General features: G+C 41.7%; 7 non-coding genes across 7 annotated transcripts; 2 read left to right on the top strand and 5 right to left on the bottom strand.

Moving 5' to 3' along the window:
- Window positions 1–3,047: 3,047 nt before the first annotated feature.
- trnae-cuc lies at window positions 3,048–3,119 on the bottom strand. Its single transcript has one exon. It is a non-coding gene; the product is annotated as a tRNA-Glu (tRNA).
- A 3,321-nt stretch (window positions 3,120–6,440) lies between these two features.
- On the bottom strand, window positions 6,441–6,512 carry trnaq-cug. The gene has a single exon. It is a non-coding gene; the product is annotated as a tRNA-Gln (tRNA).
- Window positions 6,513–8,361: 1,849 nt separating this feature from the next.
- Window positions 8,362–8,434, top strand: trnat-ugu. Its single transcript has one exon. It is a non-coding gene; the product is annotated as a tRNA-Thr (tRNA).
- A 1,137-nt stretch (window positions 8,435–9,571) lies between these two features.
- Window positions 9,572–9,658, bottom strand: trnar-ucg. The gene is given in 2 exon segments: window positions 9,572–9,607; window positions 9,622–9,658. It is a non-coding gene; the product is annotated as a tRNA-Arg (tRNA).
- Window positions 9,659–10,696: 1,038 nt separating this feature from the next.
- Window positions 10,697–10,779, bottom strand: trnas-aga. Its single transcript has one exon. It is a non-coding gene; the product is annotated as a tRNA-Ser (tRNA).
- Window positions 10,780–12,201: 1,422 nt separating this feature from the next.
- On the bottom strand, window positions 12,202–12,275 carry trnan-guu. Its single transcript has one exon. It is a non-coding gene; the product is annotated as a tRNA-Asn (tRNA).
- A 1,345-nt stretch (window positions 12,276–13,620) lies between these two features.
- trnav-cac lies at window positions 13,621–13,693 on the top strand. Its single transcript has one exon. It is a non-coding gene; the product is annotated as a tRNA-Val (tRNA).
- Window positions 13,694–21,428: the final 7,735 nt, after the last annotated feature.

The raw sequence follows: 21,428 nt of genomic DNA, 5'->3' as shown, positions 1-21,428 counted from the left end.
GTTATTACTGATAATCCCTCCAAAACAAAAAACGGAAACAAATTGGGCACTTCAATCCACGAATGTTTGTGGGACCCTGCTGTGTGCAATTGGCTGCCGCGTTTCGATCACAAATTTACGGTAATTCACTTCACAGTCTGTTCTGTGAAGCGCAATGAGTGTCGAGAAGACGTTAAAAGCGCTATATCAAATGCAACGATTTTTATTAATCCTAAACATTTAAAATCAATATTTCCGAGACGGACGATCCCTACGCTACCCGGTCTAACAAAGAAATCAACCGTCAATAAGAATTCATGTGAACTACTCTGATGGGTGTCAGGCAACGCTGATGCCCTAGAATCAACTGTGTGCAATATGCATATCCTTGACGTATAAGCCGAATTTATTTTCGCAAATTTACGTTCCGAGACCGGTATGGGTGCCGTGCTCTGTCAAACATTCGATGGTTGGAGCCTCCCATGTTTTACCTCATTGGGAAACTCTACCCTTGGAAGATAATTAGCTGTTCTTTCAGTGAGCCTGCACAGGCACAGGAACAGGCAGCCGAGCTGAATTAACTCCTTGTGTGCTGTAACATTCTACGATTCTCTAATTCTGTTGCCAGCTTAGTCCCAAAGAGTCTCACTTACCCCACCCCCAAATACGTTATTCTCGGATTGGTTAAACTGGACGCTGGGAATGCTTTTTAGACAGTGGTCTCAATCGCAAGCCCAGTGGATTTAGTTGGTTATAATCCAGCATTAACTCAGTGCACAGTCTTGCCAATTTTCAACTTTCCTCTCTGTAATTGGTTAATCGGGATACATCCTTCAGGGAGAAGGTGCGCATTCCATTCCACTAAATGGCAATTCCCATGTTTAGGTGGCTTGCATAGAAAACTATGCGTTTAATTTGTATACTATTAATCGTCATGAGTTCCAACATGGCACACAGCTGAGCGCAATGAAAATCAGTGAGACTTGAATACTGTTCAGGTCACGACAATATAAGTGGCTGTTCTGTTCACTGGTAGTGTGCCTCGAGTGCTGAGTTTGGCGTTTTGTATGTGTGGTCAGAGCAGCGGGTATCTGTGTGTGTGGTGTGCCAGTGTGTGTGTGTTAGAGAGAGAGAAAGAGGGAGGGTTTGGACTTGTCATGTGCACCCAGTGCCCCTGGTGAGAAGTGGGTGTTTGGTAGGTTATATTGGTCACCCAATGCTGACAGTGGAACTGAAGTTGTGTATTTTTGAGTGCTAGTAATGTGCTCGCAGTGCTGAGGATGGAACTGCGGCAGTGTGTGAGAGAGCCAGAAGTTTGCCCCTAGTGCTGAGGGTGACGCTGTGTGTACGTGTGTGTATGTGTGTGAGAGAGAGAGAGCGTGTCTGTGTGAAAAAGAGAGAGGGTGAGCCTGTAAGGCTCCAGTTCTGAGTTCGAGCTGTTGGTGTGAGACGCTCTAATGTGCCCCCAATTCTGAGGGCGGCGCTGTGGGTGCGCGTGTGAGAGGCTGTGATGTGCCTCCAGTCGTCAGTATGTCGCTGTGTGTTCGGTGAGCAAAGCTGTAATGTGAGACAAGCAGAGGAGAGCAGAGGGAGTGATCCCGGTGTTAGAGACAGAGCAGAGCAGTGAGACTGATCCCAAACTTAGAGGTCAAATTGTTCACAAAATATATAGTGAATATGTTGAGTTACACTGTTTTGTTTAATCAGATATTCTGTTTATTATTATTGTTACTTTGCCGATTTCCATATTCGATTGAGTACAAGCCGTAAAACCAGCAGCCTCGAGTGGGAACATCAGTGATCTTGTGAAGTATTGATTTACATTTCGATGTTCACTTTATTTTAAAGTGCTCTCACACTGAAGAGTCCATGTATGGGAACGGAGATTTGTCCCCAGCTTTTGTTTTTGGTTATAAAATGAATTATTTTTAAATAATAACATTATTAATATTATTTCGTATAATTTCAGATGAGCTTCATAACGGTAAGGTTTTCATTAAATTTTTTACCGGTTTATCTTGCGAGAATTATACCGGGTTCTTAGTCAATTGGCGAATGTATTTTCTGGGATAATAATCCCTTGAATAACAATAATAATCATAATAATTAAATAAAAATAAAGTTTGGCCACTTCACTCCACGACTGGTTGTGGCACATTAACATGTGCAACTCGGTGTTGCTTTTTGCCAACGAAACATGCGGTAAATTTACTATCCTATTCTGTGAAGCACTTTGAGATAATATGAAGACGTGATGAAGTACTTTATCAAACGCAAGGATTATTGCTATGATTCGCAGCACTGCTGCTAATGTGACATAATGGGCAGCAAGTAAAATTGTGGCCCGTACGGTGATTGGAATTTAGGAGTTATTAGCACCACGCTCTAAACTATTGAGCTCAGCGGCCTGACTTGCTGAGTGAATCACAGGAATCTCCGCTTACCGATATACACCATACAACGTTGTGAGTGTCATCCTTCCGTGTATTTTACGCGCAACTGAGTGTTAGGTTATTCAAGTACTTCAGAGGCATCAACTCACTTTACAGTATATTCTGTAAAGTGTTTTGGCACGTCTAAAAGACGTAAAAAGCGCTACATCAAATGCAAGGATTATTATTATTATTATTGTTATTTCTATTATTATTTATTCTCCCGGACAACCACTTACTAAGAAAAATCTTATTCCCAGCAGCTCAGTTCAAGCGTGGCAACAAAGCGCAAGTGACAGGGAAGTTTGCACTGAATTATTTTATTCTCAAAACAATTCCAAAAATTCAGTAAGCTGATTGTTGTTATTTTTTGTGTGTCATTAATACAGAAAAATATTACCGGTAATTTTCTTTTGAGCAAAACAGGGATCACTTGCCTACAAAACTTACAGTGTATTCACATTGATCTATATTCGGTGAAGCGTTTTGTATCATCTCGAAGACGTTATATGTGGCTAAATCAAATGCAAGGATTACTGCTCTTTTCGTTGTGAAGCGCAGACATGTTTGGAGGTAATATATGCTTGTTTTTTTGTCCACGAGCAATTTTCCGGATCCAATTGGNAAAAAACCTGCTTCCCTGACCGGGAATCGAACCCGGGCCGCGGCGGTGAGAGCGCCGAATCCTAACCACTAGACTACCAGGGAACATACACGAGAGTGATAATCCTCGCAAATAACACATGTTGCATTCTTGTCGGGGAGACGACTGAAAGAGATTTCAGACATCTGTGAAACGCCCGTAGGGAATCCGAGTGGTAAATGTATCTAAAAGCCCTTCGTGGCATCTCATAAGAAATTGAATTCGTTGGTAGACATTGAAACGCGTTTTTTTAATATCAATTATAGAGATGAGAAGAAGGGTAAAGATTAAATTATTGAGAGTAGGAAATGTAATTCTTGGAGAGAGAAACACTGTTAAGCAATAACACCTGAGGCACCAAGGGTAACTGAGCGTTCCTCTTCCAGTTGTTGAACTTTTAATTGCCAGAGGTGACTCCTTGACAATAAGATAAATGGAGTATCTCCGCCTGCTCAATTCGACTGGAAAGACGCCATGTCACTATTTAAAAAGAGAAAAGAGTTAATTCCTCGTATCCTTGCCAAGATTCTCCAAAGAAAGTTAATCAATCACTTCAAGGATATTGGAGCAAATCGTCACCCCGTCTTCTTAAGGATTACCTCCTCAGAACACTTTGCAGTGACAATAACTATATTTGCATTTGATGTAGCCGCTAATCTCGTCTTCGAGACGTCTCACTGTATAAAACAGAGTGCACGTCAACTTTATTTAGTGCAGATAAGGATTTTAATGGACAAAATGCTGAAGCCAATTAAGCACAGCAGTATCCAACAAGCAGTGATTATTTATTCGAAAGGAATTATTATCCCTACAAAATGGATCACCGATCAACAAACAACCACTTTCCTGCTTTCTGAACAGGTATATCGAGTAAGAAACTTACCCAACGTTTTGTCCTGCTGGGTTCGAACCAAGGTATCTCACAAGCGAGGCGACTGCTCCAACCACTGAGCTACAGAGCTACGCAGTAATAACAACAACATGATATTTTTGTAGCATCTTTCGCTTCAGGAGGACAGTCAGAGATCCGCAAATGAGCTGTTAGTTGCGATTACCCTAAATAACTTGAAGGATTTTAATTCATTCTCCAGGAGTAAATGGCGAGTGCTCAACTGCGCCAATTGGCTGCTCTACATGAAGCCTGAAATACGGATTCCGCGTCAATAAGATTTCTAGTAAATTCTTGGTATTCTCACAATTATTTGTGTACAGTCATTTCTTCCAAATTGCTCTTTTGGTGATTATCTTAAATTTTATCAGAGAGGAACATTCCACAAATGCCTCAAATAGTCTGATTTGCGTGGTCAAAACCACCCTTTTGCCAAAGGGTAAATGTTAAAGTTAAATTGGAATGTCCGTCACCATTATTTAGTTCAGAGTTTGATTACAATAGATATTGGTGACTGAGGATGATATTGACAAACGTGAAGAAAAAACGGTGCACGACAACAATAACTACAACTGTAACTTGCATTTCTATATCGTCCCTCTCGCAAGGCATTGCACTCGAGACCTGAAAATAGGAGGCATATCAGATACTAAACTGATACCCAGAGTTTAGTCATGAACCTCATTGTCAGTGGTTAGAACTGGGTTCCATTCCCAGCACGGCAACATGTTGATTTCCATAAGGCGCAACGTGGCTCCTCCACACATCACTCCTGTCCCATAAATGGTAAACTGTTGTGATCTCGGTTAGTCTACAAGCTGTCTGTTACTATACACTGTTATTTTCTTCACCATTTCTCAACCACATCCGCAACGGCACGCACTCCCCCACCCCAAACCAAACACCTCCCAATAACCTATCCTCCCACTCCCTCCCTCAGTGCATCCCTCCCTCTCTCTCCACTCCATTTCTCTTTCCCTCCCTCTCCACTCTCGGCTTCTATCACTACACTTAGTGACCCGCAGCTCCTGCCAAATAGTGACCCCCGACTCCTGTTACATAGTGACCCGTGGTTAGTGCAGATAAATAGGGGAGATAGCCGATCAGCGTGAGAATGATCGAGAGAAAGAGCGTGTGTGTGAGAGCCTGTACGTCGTCAGAGAGAGACGGGGTGATTGTTTGTCAGGAATAGGGGAAAGGAATGATATTACGACGAGAGTCAAGAGAAACAGTGATTTTAACAGCGTGTGTGTGTGGGGGAGGGGTGTTTGTGTGAAGGAGAGCGAGAGAGAAATAGGCAGTGGCAGTGGAAGAATATGTGAGAGAATGTGTGTAAGAAGGCTAAAGTGAGTGGTGGAAACAGACTGGGAGGAAGAGAAAGATGCAGAGAGCGTATGTTTGAGAGTGCGTGCGACTGAATGTTTGTGAGAATGTATGACAAACAGAGTGTTGGAGAGGGGTGTGCGGCATTAATTGAGAGAGTGGGGGAGGCGAGAGTGTGAGAGTGGGAAGGAATTGTTTGATTGAAATAGGAGAGACCGATAGAGCTGCTGTGATATGGAGCGATAGTGATTTGAGAGACGGAGTGCGTGTGAGTGTGCGGTGAGAAAGGGGGAGTGCGAAAGAAAATGTTTGTGAGGTAAAGAGAGAATGTGTGTGATAGAGGGAGAAAGAGTGTGTTGAACAGAAAGTAGGGTGAGTGCTTAAGATAGCGCGAGAGGAGAGTGAGTGTGTGTGAGAGTGATGTGTGTGAGAGGGGGAGTGTGACTGTGGCCAGGAGAGATAAAGAGTGTGTGTGAGAGAGCGGGGTGGGAGAAAGGGGAGAGATTGGTAAAGACTGACTCGGTGGAGAGGAGGTAAACAAATAGTGTGAGAGAGAGCGTGATACAGAGTGTGGAAGTCGAGAGAGACTGTGTGTGATAGAGTGGTGATTCGGAATATGAGAATGATTGAGAGAGTGGGACAGAGAGGGTGCGAGCGAATGGAGAAGGTGTGGGGGAGAGAAACATTTATTTAGTCAGCTGAAGGATGGAGTGGGGGCGGGGTGGGGATGGGGTTTGGGGTTAATCACATTTTTGTCAACCGAGTGCCTGACACTTGAGAAAACCTATCACCGAGCTTCAGAGCATCCAAACCTGATAATTCCATGTATCCCACTTACACGTGGAAACCCCAGAAATAAATTGTTGGAATGGAAAATGCACACTCTTTCTGGAGTGTTGGTTTTGGGACGTTCTCTAGATGTGAAAATGTAATTTAGCTCTTGTTTTTGTTGTGATTGGCCATTGCTGTGCGCAAATTGCCTGCCGGGTTCGCTCACCAGAGGCAGTCAGGTCATGTTACAGCATATGATGTAACATGCAACAGCTTAACCACGAGTCAGACATCATTATTCTTTGAAGCTCAGGTGAACAAATCAGACGAAATCAGAAACAAAACTGGTGTATATCGGCTTGTGAGGTTGGTGTGGTTTCGGCAGCCAATTATGCTATATGTAAGGTTCCACCGAGATTTGAACTCGGATCGCTGGATTCAGAGTCCGGAGTGCTCACCATTACACCATGGAAACTGTGGCTCAAACCAAATTTATCGTATTGATTTGAAGACGCAATGGTGTAGAAATAACAGATTGTGCGCCTTTGATTTAAACGGCATTGCACAGAAGGGTCACAAGGATGAAGTTTACCACAACTCAATGCTGCAAACAGCTTACATGTAACTGGGTCCCTTTCACGTTGGCAGTACATCTTAAACGATTTAATCACAGATGCTGGGAGCTGAGAATGTTGTCCTTCAGGCGGGTTTTGAAAACAGCGAAGGGCTACTGGATCAAGCATATCATAAAATTATAAAGCACAAAAGGAGGCCATTCGTCCCATTTTGTCTGGGCCGCAACAAGAGTTACCCAAATCAATCGCATTCCCACCCTCTCTCCCCATAGATCTGCAAACTTGACCTTCATAAACATTATCTACTTCGCTCTTAAAAGTTTTTATCCAATCAGCTTCCACCAGCAATCCGGGCAATGGATTCCCTATCCGGAGAACTAGTTGCCTGAGACTAAACACACCACATCTCCGCTCTGTTCCTTGTAATAACTATTTTGAAATCGCTGTCCTCTGGTTACCGACCCACGCGCTTGTGGAAATTTATTCTCCTTCTTCAACCTGTCGAATCCCCTCATATTTTTGATAAATTCTAACAAGACTCATCCTAACCTTCTCTTCTCCAAGGAGAATAATTCTAGCTTCTCTAGGTTTCTCCTCATAACAGAAGTTCCTCATACCTGTTGCCTTCTTGACGTGACCAAGTTCATAAGATTCGTTTCGATGAAGACGACCGTTTTGTCCCATCGGATCCCATCCATTCGGAACACGCAGCCCACCGTCACCTATCGTTGCACAAAATGCGTTTAATTTATTCTGGTTTTCTGGGCTATATCATCTTTCTGGTTCCTATACGAGCCTCTGATTTGCCTGTGCACAGTGAAACACTTTGCTGGAATGTGTTCTGAACATATCTCATCTTGCTTTACTGTCTTGCCACATCCGAAATTACGGAGCTAATTATACCTTTCAATGCAATTTAACATTTGATATAACACTCTGAAGCTCCTTTGAGATGTTGTTTTCTCCAAATGCAGAAGAGCCACAGATTGTCTAATAATTGCTGATCACTCATTCTGCCAACATTGTGGCCCGTTGCTGTCCTCTCCCCGAGCTGAGGGGCTTGCAGCCAAACTGAGTCCGGTGACCAGAACTGCAAGCAGTTTTCTCGATGTCTTCTGACCAGTTCGCTATAAATCGAGCGTGGGATGAGAGTATCAGCGAAGTATTGGCCAACCAACTGACATGTTTTTGACCATGATGCTGGGATCTTTGTTGCTGTCTGAGCTTTGTTTTGTCGGGCGTTGTAGACGCGACAGGCAGCAGTAGAGTTTGCTGGAGAGAGCCGACGAGAGGTAACACGAAGGGTGGGGAAGTGGATAAGCGAAACAAGGTTTACTCCTGGGGTATGTGCCATCTTATCATTGCGGTTAAAATCTGGGATGAGGCCAGTAGTGCAACCCCTGTTACACAACCACAGTGAGTAAAATTACTCCACCACGTGTCCCGACGGAGGATTCCCAGGAGAGATGCTGTGGGAGAGCCCGGAGAAAGGGAAGGCGGGGATGCTATTGAGATAAGAGATCCCAGCGGGAATATTGCAGGACAGTGAACAGTAATGGGTTCATATTGGGTATGTGTCAGCTAGGATCAGGGCGTACAAAACTGTCAAGCCGTGATGAGGAATGGGGGAATCAGAGGATAGGAGGTGAGTGGTCATTCCGTTGAAATTGAGGTGACGGCAGAAACCAAATTACTAGATAAAGTGTTGCATTCATCTGGCTGTTGAATGAGACGAAACGATGTGACAACGACGCCGTAGCTTAGGGGACAAAGCCCCTGTCTTGTAAACAGGAGATCCTGGGTTCAAATCCCAGCGGTGCCTTCCTGAATTCCCGCACATCACCAATTTTGTTTATTGTTGCCATGATTGTCACAGCATGAAGTACATCGCAATTCTAGTCGTTACAGATTAAACAACAGGTTTAGTTTATCTCGGAAATACTGCAATTCATTGCTGTCAATTCATGAAAATTCTTTCTTCGACCGTTTTAGTTCCTTGTTAAAATCTACATTGATATCGGAGACACGACAGTTGTCATTTGTGTCCTGTCGCGGAATCTGTCTCTGCAGTACAGTTGGCCGGTTGTTACTTTAACTACCATTTATTTTTCGGACACCGGTTTGTTTTCAATTGGGTTTTAGAGACTCTTAACACTGTAAATCAGTTTGATACATTCACGTGAGCTACATGAATGTAAAAATGTTGTTATCATAACCCATTAGCAGAAATTGCCTACTCCATTATGCATAAGGGCATATGGCTGTTTTATAGCTAAAAATCAATCGTCCAGCATATGACTTGTGGTGAGTAAAGATTTGGAACAATCTTTGAGACAATATCATCTGGTAAATCAAGTAAATGGTCAAGAGGATTTCACTTTAATCTTTACATTTATTGACAGAACATTATTATATGTATTTTATATTTAATAATAACATTATTATTTTTATTATTATTGACAGGACTGTTATGCTCCAACATTAGTATCACTGAGCAGTGTTCAGGTGGCGGAGGGGATGTAGCTATGTGGCAGATCCTTTAAATGCTCAACAAAATTTTGGGTAAAAATCCAAGGATTCCTCCTCAGTTGGCACAATTTTGCAAAGAAATTGTTCTGTGACTGTGTTTATATTTTTACTTCAAAAAGTTGGGACTCGAGTATACATTTTCCTTCTGAATTTCAAAAGTGNAAAAAATCTACAATTAACAAATGAAATTTGTGACCATATGTGGGAGCTACACCGCGACAGTGGCGTTATTAGCGCCACATAACAGCAACACTGGTGGTGTAAACGCTCTGAGATGCCGTCCGGCTTGTAGGGCGCTGTATGAATCCAAGTTGTTGTTGTTGGAAGCAACACCCTCCAGCTAATTTTTCGTGCAGCAGCACGTATTCAAAGAGAACACAATTATTACTTTACAATATGCATTTATCATAAGAAAAACATTTGTGCCAAAAGACCACGGCAGGAATCGAACCTGCAATCTTCTGATCGCCTTCAAGTTCACCGAAGTCAGACGCCTTATCCATTAGGCCACGTGGTCCACATTATGCTCAGAAATGACAGTACTAACTGAAATACTACTTCCAGTTATGGTGTTTCATTTTATTTCGTCATCTCTTTTTCTAATACAGTCAAGAAAGGCGGAAATCTAGAAGGAACCATGAGCATTTTGAATTCGAAATTCCGATATCGTCGCCTCCATTTCTCTTTCACATTTAATAATTTGCAATTATATCGCTCAAGCCACGTAGGTCTCTGTTAAATCAGGGATGTGCAAGAAGCTATATTCACAGAAAATTTACCGTAGGAGAGAGACATAATATTTTCCAGGGTTTATTCACTGCATCGTCAATGTAAACATTTAATTTGATAAATTGGAAGATTTCTCAATAATTTATTTTTTAACGAACCTGGTGTTATTCTGCTTTTCTTTCCAGCTGTACAAACCTTCCTGTTGTGTGAAGAAATCAGCACCTCTCGTGGCGAAACGGTAACGTGTCTGACTCCAGATCAGAGGCTGGTGATCAAATCACGTCGAAGTCAATGTCTTGGTTAACGTTCACACGAAAAACAATGAAGTGGACAGTGTCATCCACTCAATTATAAGTTTTATCAAAGAAAAGTACCATCATACCACAGCTGTGTTTGCTCAGTTTAAAACAAATGTCTGAAATTATTTCGAAAACAATTACGCTTTTATATTTCTGTCTTCTTCCGAACAACAAAGAGAGCACATCTCTAAACACCCTCAGCTGCCCTCTTTCCCTTCGAGAATCGTGTCCTTGTTCTAGTTTGAGATGCTGATGAGTTATATAATAAATAAACAATAAAAATGATTCAGAACACGCATAGTCGATAACTTGTGCAAAAGGTTTACGGCCAACGAGCCCTTCTGATGTGCTGATCTAAAATAACTTTCACTTATAATATTAGCAAGTAATCATTTCAGTGAGGTAAACTTTGCATTGGGCAAGTCTGAGTCACTTGTCTTCCACAGGTTTACATAACTCACAATTGTTATAAATGTGGAAACATTACTACAATCAGTGGCACAATTATAGTAACAGAGAGCAATATTCGTAGTCGGCAGGATTCGAACCTGCGCGGGAAGTTTCCCAATGGATTTCTAGTCCATCGCCTTAAACACTCGGCCACGACTACTGACAAAATATGAATTGTTTTGAAGAAAAACGTGCTCCTGATTCCTTGATTATTTTTGCCCTGATAATAATTGTCGTTTGATTTGATTCCTTGCATTTCAGATAGTGGGACAGTACGTTATCAAATAGCCGTGACTCGAATGTCCAAATTTGTCCTGGCAAAATTTTTGGGCACAATTTTTGGGCACAAGATAACAAGTTAAATTTGTAAGCTCAAACATGGTGAATTCATTTGTCAGGGTTGCGGTTTTAGTTGGTTTTCATCCGCAGTTTCTCCGTCATTATCTGCAGTCAGGATCCTTTCAAATACTCACTGGTAAACAGTCTGTGTTCCCTGTTAAACCTGGTAAACTCCGTTCTGAACACAGGAATTCGTTTGTATGGTCAGGATGGTTAGAAGGCTCCAACTTGCAATAATCATGATGATGCGTCTCTGACGCTACGCTGATAAAGAGAATATTTCATTGTATGTCACCAATTACAATATTAACCTTTCAAAAAATTTGATCCATATATATTATTATATTGTATGCTTGAAGAAGTATGATCGCCGAATGGTTGAGATGTTGATATCCAACCTCAATTGTTTTATCATCGCAGGAGATCGCAGTTCAAATAATCAAATATTACCACCGGCGAATACAAGTGAATATTTGGCACTGACCTTTTACAGATAATGTATATCCTGCAAAGCACCTGGAGACGTCTCGAAGGCAAGATAAGGCGCTCTATCAAAGCATTATTATTATTATTATTATTGATTAAACGCAAACAGGGAAATCTCAGATTATGATTAATTGTGCACTCAGATTATTTTAAAACATTTCAAAAGTATGTTAAAAGGAAAAGCGATGGCGATTGCCGTGACTCGGATTCGAACCGAGTTTGCTGCGGCCACAACGCAGAGTACTGACCACTATACGATCACCGCTGTACAGTTGCCTCCAATTACAGTGCAGTTACTTACAAGTACAAGAAGCGGTTTGCAATGATTTTTTAGAATCAACGTGTTATTCGCTGCTGCTCTGGACGTGTATTCACTTATTCCTGCAACACAGAATGTTTTATGTTTTAACGCGGTGCATAATGGAGATAATCTGAATTTTATTTTAGAAAATGTTAATCCAGCATTTAAGATGATTTATCATCTCGTAGATAATATGATCAGCAATGACAGTGCACACAATATTTGTGCATCATGTATCAATAAGTGGGGAGTGGATTTGTGATTATTCTTTTGAATCGATTTTCACCTAAATTTGTAACCTTACTAGTTGGTGAGCTCCGGCCTCTTAGCGTATCGAAGGCTGAGGATGTGGATTGTTTGAGTCGAGTATGTCGCGAGATTAACTGATACTGTTCATGGTATTATTGAAAATGCGAAGAAAACGTGAAGAATAATATGTATCTTCCAGAAGAGTACCGTCCCTGGGTGGGCTCCAACCACCAAACTTTTGGTTAACAGCCGAACGCGCTAACCCATTGCGCCACAGAGACTTCTACACAGCGCTTTGCTAGAAAAATACAGCTTTATATTGACATAATTATTGCTAAGGGCAAACCCTGGATTGACAAAAAATGACAACAATAACTAAGTTAGTTATTCAAAAAGCGAAATCTGAATACAAACAGATGGAACCACTGACCACTGTGTGATATGGGATTGTTTGCTCATCAGCACCGTGTTCTCCCACAACTGATATCCAAATGAAATCCAAATGCCTTTAAAACTTGATTTGGATCAACTCAGCAACTAATTTTGGAAGAACGTTTTTTGGAGAATAGTTTGAAGTGTTGTCAGAAATACAAGAGTTGCTGATGTATATTATTTTCTCACGCTGAGCTGGAATGTTTTATAAAGACATACAGCTAAATTGAATTTGTTGATTAGTTCTGGTGTGTTTTTTCGAAATATTCCAAAACGTTCCTCATTTGGTTCATTGCTGAGCGGGAACAGCTGTTACTTTTTCTTGGTTGTCGGAAGTTATTTACCTCTTGACAATGAAAGGGATTGCTGGAGCTGGAGAAGTGAAGCTAATTTATGATGGGATCAAACTGATCGAACGGTCATTGATAATACCAAAGTCTCAGGGCATTGCCAATTGCACAGAAAACGTTGGCCGCTGGTTAATCAATGGAACATGGAGTCATCTTGGTACCTGCTGCACACAGCTGATTTTCTTCAGAAAACACATCCGACGCGGTCGATATAAAGAATAAACAAGATCAGAAGCATTTGATAGCAGTGAGTTTCAAATCCACGTCCCCAAACGGAATGGACATTAAATCGAGCGCCTTCGACCGCTCGGCCACTCTATTCTATGTTTGCCCTTGTCTGCAAAACACATGTAATAACATAGCTCACCACGTTTGTTAAAATGTTGTTTGCTGCTATATCGGAAGGCCGGGTTCATACTTACACAATCTATTGAAATATGTAGAGTAAAATAGCACAACATTTAGTGATTTTATTAAAAATTTCAAGAATCATTAGATTGAAGTTTAAGAAAGCTATTTGAGGATTTATTTTAATTGTTTGCCCAACTGCAACTCTTTTCAAATAAATTGTCAGATATTAAAGTTTTTGATAGGATCAGGTGCCATTAGTTTGAAAATCTTGCAAAGCACCAGTCGCTTCCATCCAGGCTGCAAGGCCTTGAATTCTTCTTATTTCCTATTTCAGCGAATATAAACCATGTCCCTATGTGCCTTCTGAAGATTCAATTTAATGTCAGGTGTTAAATCGCATCGCTGAATTTCAGCAATTTTGCGAACGATCTGAAAGTTGGGTGGAATAATATTTCAGTTTTATTCATTTCTGTACAATAATAAGTTAACAGAAGTTTCCGTAGTGTAGTGGTTATCACGTTCGCCTCACACGCGAAAGGTCCCAGGTTCGAAACCTGGCGGGAACATTTATTTAATTTTTATTATAAAAAAATCATTCTCGAACAGTAACGAACACATAATCTTTGAACTGAATTGGTTGGAGCCGGATAACATACCGTCCTTATGAAAAGAATGGCCGTTTTGTAAAGCTGGAAACCAACATAGATTTCAAGCAAGAAATAAACATAAAACGTTGTTTCAGCTGATGAACTGAATTCCGTGATTGCTGCGGTTTTGAAGAACATGATGTCACATAAACATGTGTAGAGTCGGTTTCCGTTTGATTTGAACTTTGAGTTATTCCAGAATATAATCTACTAAAGTGAAATAAGTAACATGACTCCATCTATTGCGCTCAACGTATTCTCCTATTAGCATAAATATCACGCAAGGGTGCGGCTATCACAGTCAGATGTGGATAATTTGTTTTCATTCAACAGCAATAACACGCAATTCACACAACATAATACATTGTGGAAGGTTCAGACCTAAAACTCCAAGAAAGGGTATATTAGAGATGCCGTTAGGAAACGAGGGCGATTAGGTTTGATTGAAAACACATAGAGAGTGATTGAGTTCGAATAACAGAGGTAGATTTCCAGAGCCTGTTGTGTTGTGACTAAAGGTCAAAGCGTTTGTGACATTTAAAGGTCTGACTCAAACAGAAGGTCAGTGTTAGCTGAGGGAAGGAGGTGGGCAGAGACCAACAAGGAAGCTCATCGTTAGCTCTGTGCATTATGTCCACAAGTTTCTCATTTAACTTGGAAAGAAGAAACTGATAAAGTTTATATAAAAAGTACGATATTAATCGCATATTTAACGTCATCTTTTTGAAATAGTAGAAAAGTAAATCAACACTTTTAGCTTCTCATTTCGAGATCTGCCCCTCCCCACCATCCCGCCTAAAAATAATAAGCGTGACGCCCAAACATGGACTTGAACCCTGGACCCTCAGATTGCCGCCAAATTGATCACATTAAAAGTCGGATACACTACCGACTGAGCTATACGGGCTCCGTGATCTCTGTATATCAAGTGTTTTCTCTGTATAACAGCCCTGGTCTCGGTGTAACAGGCCTGGTCTATGTATAATAGGCCTGATCTCTGTGTAACATTATTGATCTCTATAACAATCTTGGTCTCTGTATAACCGGCCTCGTTTTGTATAACAAGACTTTTCGCTGCATAAATGGCCTCGTCTCTTTATAACAGGCCTCAACCCTGGATAACTGTGGGTAATATTCACGATTGATTAGGTGTGGGGATAGGAGGGAAAAAAAGTGAATAGTGAATAGTGATTAAGCTTTGAACAATCTTAAAACCTCAATTAGTAACTTCTGTGGTGAATGTGACCGAGAAGCTGTTTCTATGAAGCAGAATTACTGAAGATTGTAAAGACTATTCTTGTGCCGTTGGGTCTCTAAGATACGATAACTGTAACTTCCGTTGTTTCTCTTCAACTTCAGAAAACATAATTTCGATAAATATGCACAATAAACAACACCGATTCTAAGCCGTTTGGACAATTGCTGTTGAGAGTCCAGTAATACCAATCCCCAAAAGCGCAAACATCCAAAAATATCTGCAATACAATGGTGAAATTGGTTGAAAAGGTTCTGTATATCCAGGTCTGTGATGGTGACAAGGACAGGAAGTAAACCTAAGGAACTAGTATCCACGAGCATCCAAACTCTACCAAAAATAAATGGCAAACATCGTTTTTCCACCATGTCCTTCGATTTACACCAACATTTTTTTTAGTTTAAATTACAGTGGATCTAGTTTGGTAAAAAATGTCTCAAGGCTTAAAATGACCTCCCCGTCGGGGAACTGAACCCCGGTCTCCGCGTGACAGGCGGGTTTACTTAGCACTATAGTTACGAGGATTCACACTGATTGAATTCGCACAATGCACAAAATACACAAAGTAACTTTATAAGAGTAACCCGATTGCTAATACCAAAGGCGGTAACATTCACAACAAGAAGTGTCTCGAGTGTACCCTGTGTGCTTAACTGAGTCACAAGAATATGCCTGAATAAGATTTTCCGCAGACACATCACAGCGTAGTGCTTCCATATTCAAGTTTTCATAACTTAAGGCTGATTCCGCTGACACTCTAAATAGTAAATGGAAAACGTAGATATTCCCCGAAAGGAAAGCATATTATTCAGACATTGAATCACATGGCCCAAATCACACGGGATTCACGTGAACATCTCACGGTGTATACTTGCAGCAGCAGTGCACATTTTGTTCTTGAGACACTCGCGTGATCTTGAGTGTCCATAATGGCTTTCAGTCTACTTGACCCATATTTAACTTAAAAGTTAACCCGTTAGCAACATCTACCATGATCCTAATATTACAAAAAAAATATAAGTTCTAACAAGATGTAGGTGACAAATGAATGAAGGAGAGTTTCGGCTGTATATGAGGTAAATAATAATAATAATAATTATCCTTGCATTTCATATAGCGCTGTTCACGTCAGGAGGATGTCCCAAAGCGCTTCACAGAACACACTGTAAAGTGAATTGACTGTATATTTGTGGGCGAACGCGGCAGCCAATTGCGCACAGCAATGTCCCACAAACAGTCGTAGATTGAAAATGACCAATTTATTATTGTTTTTGGTTTTGGAGGGATTATTATTAGGCTCTGTGTGGAGTAAGGAAACTTGCCCAAGGTTTCGCCCCCTGCCTGGAATTGAACTCAGGTCTCTCACTTGCAAAGCGAGTGCTGCAATCACTGAGTTACAGGACTCCACTATGTTTGGATGCGGGTGACGTGGTGGAGTTGGAGGAAAGGTGTCTGATTCAGCATCGGATGAGGGTAGGAGGGACAACGGAGTATTGAATCGGACGCCTCGATTGCACAGTCATCTGGCAAATATTTCTGGTACACTCAAAATCCCCAATCTCACCACCACATTAAAGAAAACTTCCCTTGACCCATCACAGCTACCCTGCTACCGCCACAAAACCGACCACACTTTTCTGTCGAAGGTCCTTGAGAGAGTCGTCGCCTCCCAGCTTCGCTGTTTCCTCTCCTCTCGTTCCCTCCATGAACCACTCCAATCGGGTTTACGTGCTGCCAACAGTGCATAAACAGCCCTGTTCCAGGTCACAAACGACATCCTGACCTTGTGTGAACAGGGCTCCCTTTGCCGCCCTCAATTCCTCGACCTCTCCGCCGTCTTTGACACCGTGGGCCACTCAATCCTCCTCCACCGCCTTTCCTCACACGTTAACCTTCAAGGTTCTCTCCTTGCCTGGTTGATGTCCAACCTTTCACATCGCTTCCACTTCGCCGCTGCAAACGGCTTCACGTCAGGCCCGTGCATCGTCTCGTACTGTGTTCCTCAGGACTCTTTCATGGGTCCCCGCCTCTTCACTCTCTGCATGCTCCCCCTTGGTAACATCATCCGCAGACATATGGGAAATTTCCACATGTATGCGGCTGAACTCAACTCTACCTCTCCAGCTCCACCCTGAACTCCATGAATACTGCCGCTCTAAGCGACCTCAAGTCCAATTTTCTCCATCCCAACATCAACGAGGCCGTCCTGTTTGGCTCGCGACACGGATTCCGCAACTCAGGCGCTGGCAGCTTCAGGCTCCAAGGCTGCAAACTCAACCTCAATGAAAAAATCAGGAACTTGGGAATTTTGTTTGACCATGAATTTTCCTTTCTATCCCACATCCGCTCCATGACCGGCACTGCCTGCCACTACCTACGAAAGATTGCCACGCTCAACCACCGCCTCACCGCTCAGGATGTTGGAACCATCACCCATGCGCTCGTCACCTCACGACTTGGTTACGGTATCTAACACCTCATCGACCTTCCCAACTCTTCCCTTCACAAGCTGCAGATCATCCCAAACTCTGCAGCTCGTGCAATCTCAAGCACCAAGTTCAGTGACCGCATCACCCCGACGGTGGCAGACTCTACTGGCTCCCCGGCCCCCAGAGGATCGAGTTCAAAATATTAGTCCTCACCTTTAAGGCAATCCGTGATTTTGTTCCCTGCTGCTTCTATGACCTGCTTACACCCTACCAACCTGCCCGCTCCCTCCGTTCACCGGACTCCGGCTGCTCCATGTCGCCCGCCCGACCCGGCCTACCATCGGTGGCCGGGATTTCAACCTCTCTGCCCCCATAGTCAGGAACGCCATCCGCGTCCCTTCGCCTTGCATTCTCCATTGCCTCTTCAAGGCCCGTCTAAAGACTCTTCTCTTCTACCGTGCCTTCGATCGCACACCCAGCTTCCTCCCTTATTTGATCCCTAACTCATTACTCCCCCAGGCTCTCGTCCCGAACCTTGACTTTCGGCGCTTTGGGACGTCCTCCCGACGAGAAATGTGCTGTATAAAATTTATGTAGTTGTTGTTTTTGTTATTGTTCAATTATCAATAAATACAAAAGTCCGGTCACTAGCGTAGACAAATGTCAGTATCGGAGTAAACGAACCCGGAGTTGGTCACTCCATATATCATTACAATCTTTCCTTCTTTGGTAAAATCAGTTAATAAATTCACAAAAAGCAACACAATTCTTCCATGAGAAGAACATTCACTTGCCTCAGCCCAGGAATCTGTCTCTTGTGTTCGTTCAGTGCGAAATGAAAGATGTCTATTTAATAATGGACAACTGAGATGCATACTTTAACTTGCAGATGATTTCCATAGTCAAGCTTCTCCTCCGTTTGCTTTCCAGACGATTTCAGTCATCCTATTAGTTAAGTTATTTCTTGTTCTTCCTGAAATTACTGGAAACATCAAACGTTGATGAAACGTCTATTTCTTTCGACTTTTAATCCCGAAGATAACACATTTGCTACATCATTTCATGTCGTCAAATGAAAGATGATTGGGTAGATATCATCCGATATGTTATGACCTGGGCTGCACTAAACGTAATACAGCCACACATGTTTAATCATAGATTTTCACAGTTGTCTTCCTGCAATTGTCTGCCGCGTTCGCCCACAAATATACAGTCAATTCACTTTACAGTGGTTCTGTGAAGCGCTTTGGGACGTCCTCCCGAGGTGAAAAGCGCTATATCAAATGCAAGGATTAATATTATTATTTCTGTACGAAAACTTAGCTGGAGGGTGTTGCTTACAACAACAACAACTTGGATTGATTCTGCGCCATCCACGCCGGACGGCGTCTCAGAGCGTTGACACCACCAGCGTTGCTGCTATGTGGTGCTAATAACTCCATTGTCGGGGTTGAGCTCGCACTTATGGTCACAAATTCCGCTTAATAATTGCATTTTTTTTCATTCTTAAAATTTAGGAAAATGTATTCTCGAGTCACAAGTTTTTGAAGTGAAAATATAACCGCAGTCACAGAAAAAAATCTTCGCAAAAATGTCCAAACTAAAGAGGAATCCTAGGATTTTTACCAAAGATTGTGTTGAGCATTTAAAGGATATATTACATAGTTACTTCCCCTCCGCCACTTGAACACTGCTCAGTTACACCGATGTAGGACCATAACAGTCCTGGCAAGAATAACAATAATATTACATATAAAATACATATAATAACGGCCTGTCAATAAATGTAAAGTTTAAATTGAAATCTTCTTGATGATTTACTTCCATCACCAAATGAGATTCTCTCACATATTGTTCCAAGTCTTTACTCACCACAAGCTCTCTCCTGGTCGGATGCTTCTTAGCTACAAAACAGCCAAGTGCAGTTATGCATAAAGGAATAGGCAACTTCTGCGAATGGTATATAATAACAACATTTTTACATGCATGAAGCTCATGTGATTTTTCAGTGAAATAGTCCTGTCCAGGGGAAGTTGCGGTCTCTCCAAAGTCGTCACTCCCTACCTGATGGCCATTGCAGCGGCGGATCTAATCGTATCATCAATGATGTGATACTGAATCGCATTGATCATATGTATTTACATTTTAGCTTCTTGTATTACACTCCTGCGTGTAAGTTACGAACTGTTCTGCTGACGTCAGCCACTCGATGTTCTATATGGCTCACAGTCGCCTTCTCCTTTGATCGCTATGTCGCCACTTGTTGTCAGAAACTAAGAAACATATTGATCTGTAAGAATTGCCAGTTTGGTTATAACAACGGTGTGTGTGCTCAGCTGTGCGCAGTGCATTCCATTGCATTTTATTTTGGTTCATCTGTTCATACTTAATCATATACCGAAATACTGCTGTACAAAACCAATTTATCGCACTTCAGCATACTGGCGAGTGTACGAATGTTTGACAGTTGTGGTTCATCAGGCAATTTTATCAAGTCCCGTTATCTTTATCAACGTTTTGACTGTTAGACACATTTTAGTAGCCATCAGAGCTGGAGCTCCTGTGCAAGCAATTGCATCTATATGGTGACACAGGGCAAGTTTAGAGAGGAAATGAACACGATTCTTAAATACACGTTAGCTCTGTTACTTGAATTTGTTAAATAATAATAATAATAATAATAATCCTTGCGTTTGATATAGCGCTTTTCACGTCGGGAGGACGTCCCAAATCGCTTCACAGAGTACACTGTAAAGTGAATTGACTGTATATTTGTGGGCAAACGCGGCAGCCAATTGCGCACAGCAATGTCCCACAAACAGTCGTAGATTGAAAATGACTAATTTATTATTGTTTTTGGTTTAGGAGGGATTATTATTAGACGTGTGGAGTAAGGAAACTTGCCCAAGGTTTCGCCCTCTGCCTGGAATTGAACTCAGGTCTCTCGCTTGCAAAGCGAGTGCTCTAACCACTGAGCCACAGGACTCCACATTAAATAAAAATATAATGTTTAGACTGATTGATTGTAAATCGTTGCTGCAATACGACCATCGATTACCCTTGCACTGATGTTATTCAAGTTCGAGCAAAACATTCGAAATTGAAAATACAGAGCTCATGTCCACGAGGTGGAGTTGTTTATGATTAGAGCTTTGAGATGCATTTAGGAACGTTATCGCATCGGATGCATTCTCAAATAAAATTCAGCTGTTGAAGACTCCTTCGTTTTAAATGGTAAAGGAAACGTAATATTCACTTCCATCTTACCATCAGAGTGGAAGATTGACTTCCCTAAGAAAATGTTCAACCAATGTTATAACTATTATGTAGTTTTGTATTCGTCATCATTAAACCCGGTCCCACCATCTCCCTTTTCTCGTTTCATTTGAGATTCATTGCTCATAGAGTGCGATTGTTTCCTTATGAAATTTGAGCAATGAACTTTCAGTCTGGAAGCCATAGTTATATATGTCAGGCTCGTTGTCTGAGAACAACATGTTCATGCGCTTTTAATAAGAAGCTGAATGCCAACAAAATTGAATACTGTCGGTTATGAGAACCTGTTATTCATGATGTTATAAATACATTATTAATATTGATATATAAACATTATGTACAGTCGCTGACCATAACCAGCCTCGCTCAGCTGATAAACGGTCTACAAACGTAACCCCACTGTCATGATCTTGAAATAACCTTTGAAATTCCCACCTTGATTTTATAAATAAATTCAGTTGTATAGTGTAATTGCCATTACTCTCGAATTTGAATCTATTTACGAAATCCTTATGGCACCTTCACTTGTTCATATTTTGCTATCGTCCAACAACTGAGTATTTCACAAGACACAGAAGCAATTTTGCAGAGAATGTTCAACGAGTCTCACTCATCCTCCCGAAGTGAAAGGTGATATATCTAGATATGATTTTGCATTGCGTTTGATTGATCAGCAAGTTTCATGCATGTTATA

The sequence above is a fragment of the Callorhinchus milii genome, unplaced genomic scaffold (assembly GCF_018977255.1).
Source record: "Callorhinchus milii isolate IMCB2004 unplaced genomic scaffold, IMCB_Cmil_1.0 Scaffold33, whole genome shotgun sequence".
Lineage (NCBI taxonomy): Eukaryota > Metazoa > Chordata > Chondrichthyes > Chimaeriformes > Callorhinchidae > Callorhinchus > Callorhinchus milii.
Note: the sequence above shows the minus strand (reverse complement) of the source record. Positions and strands in the feature narration are given on the sequence as shown.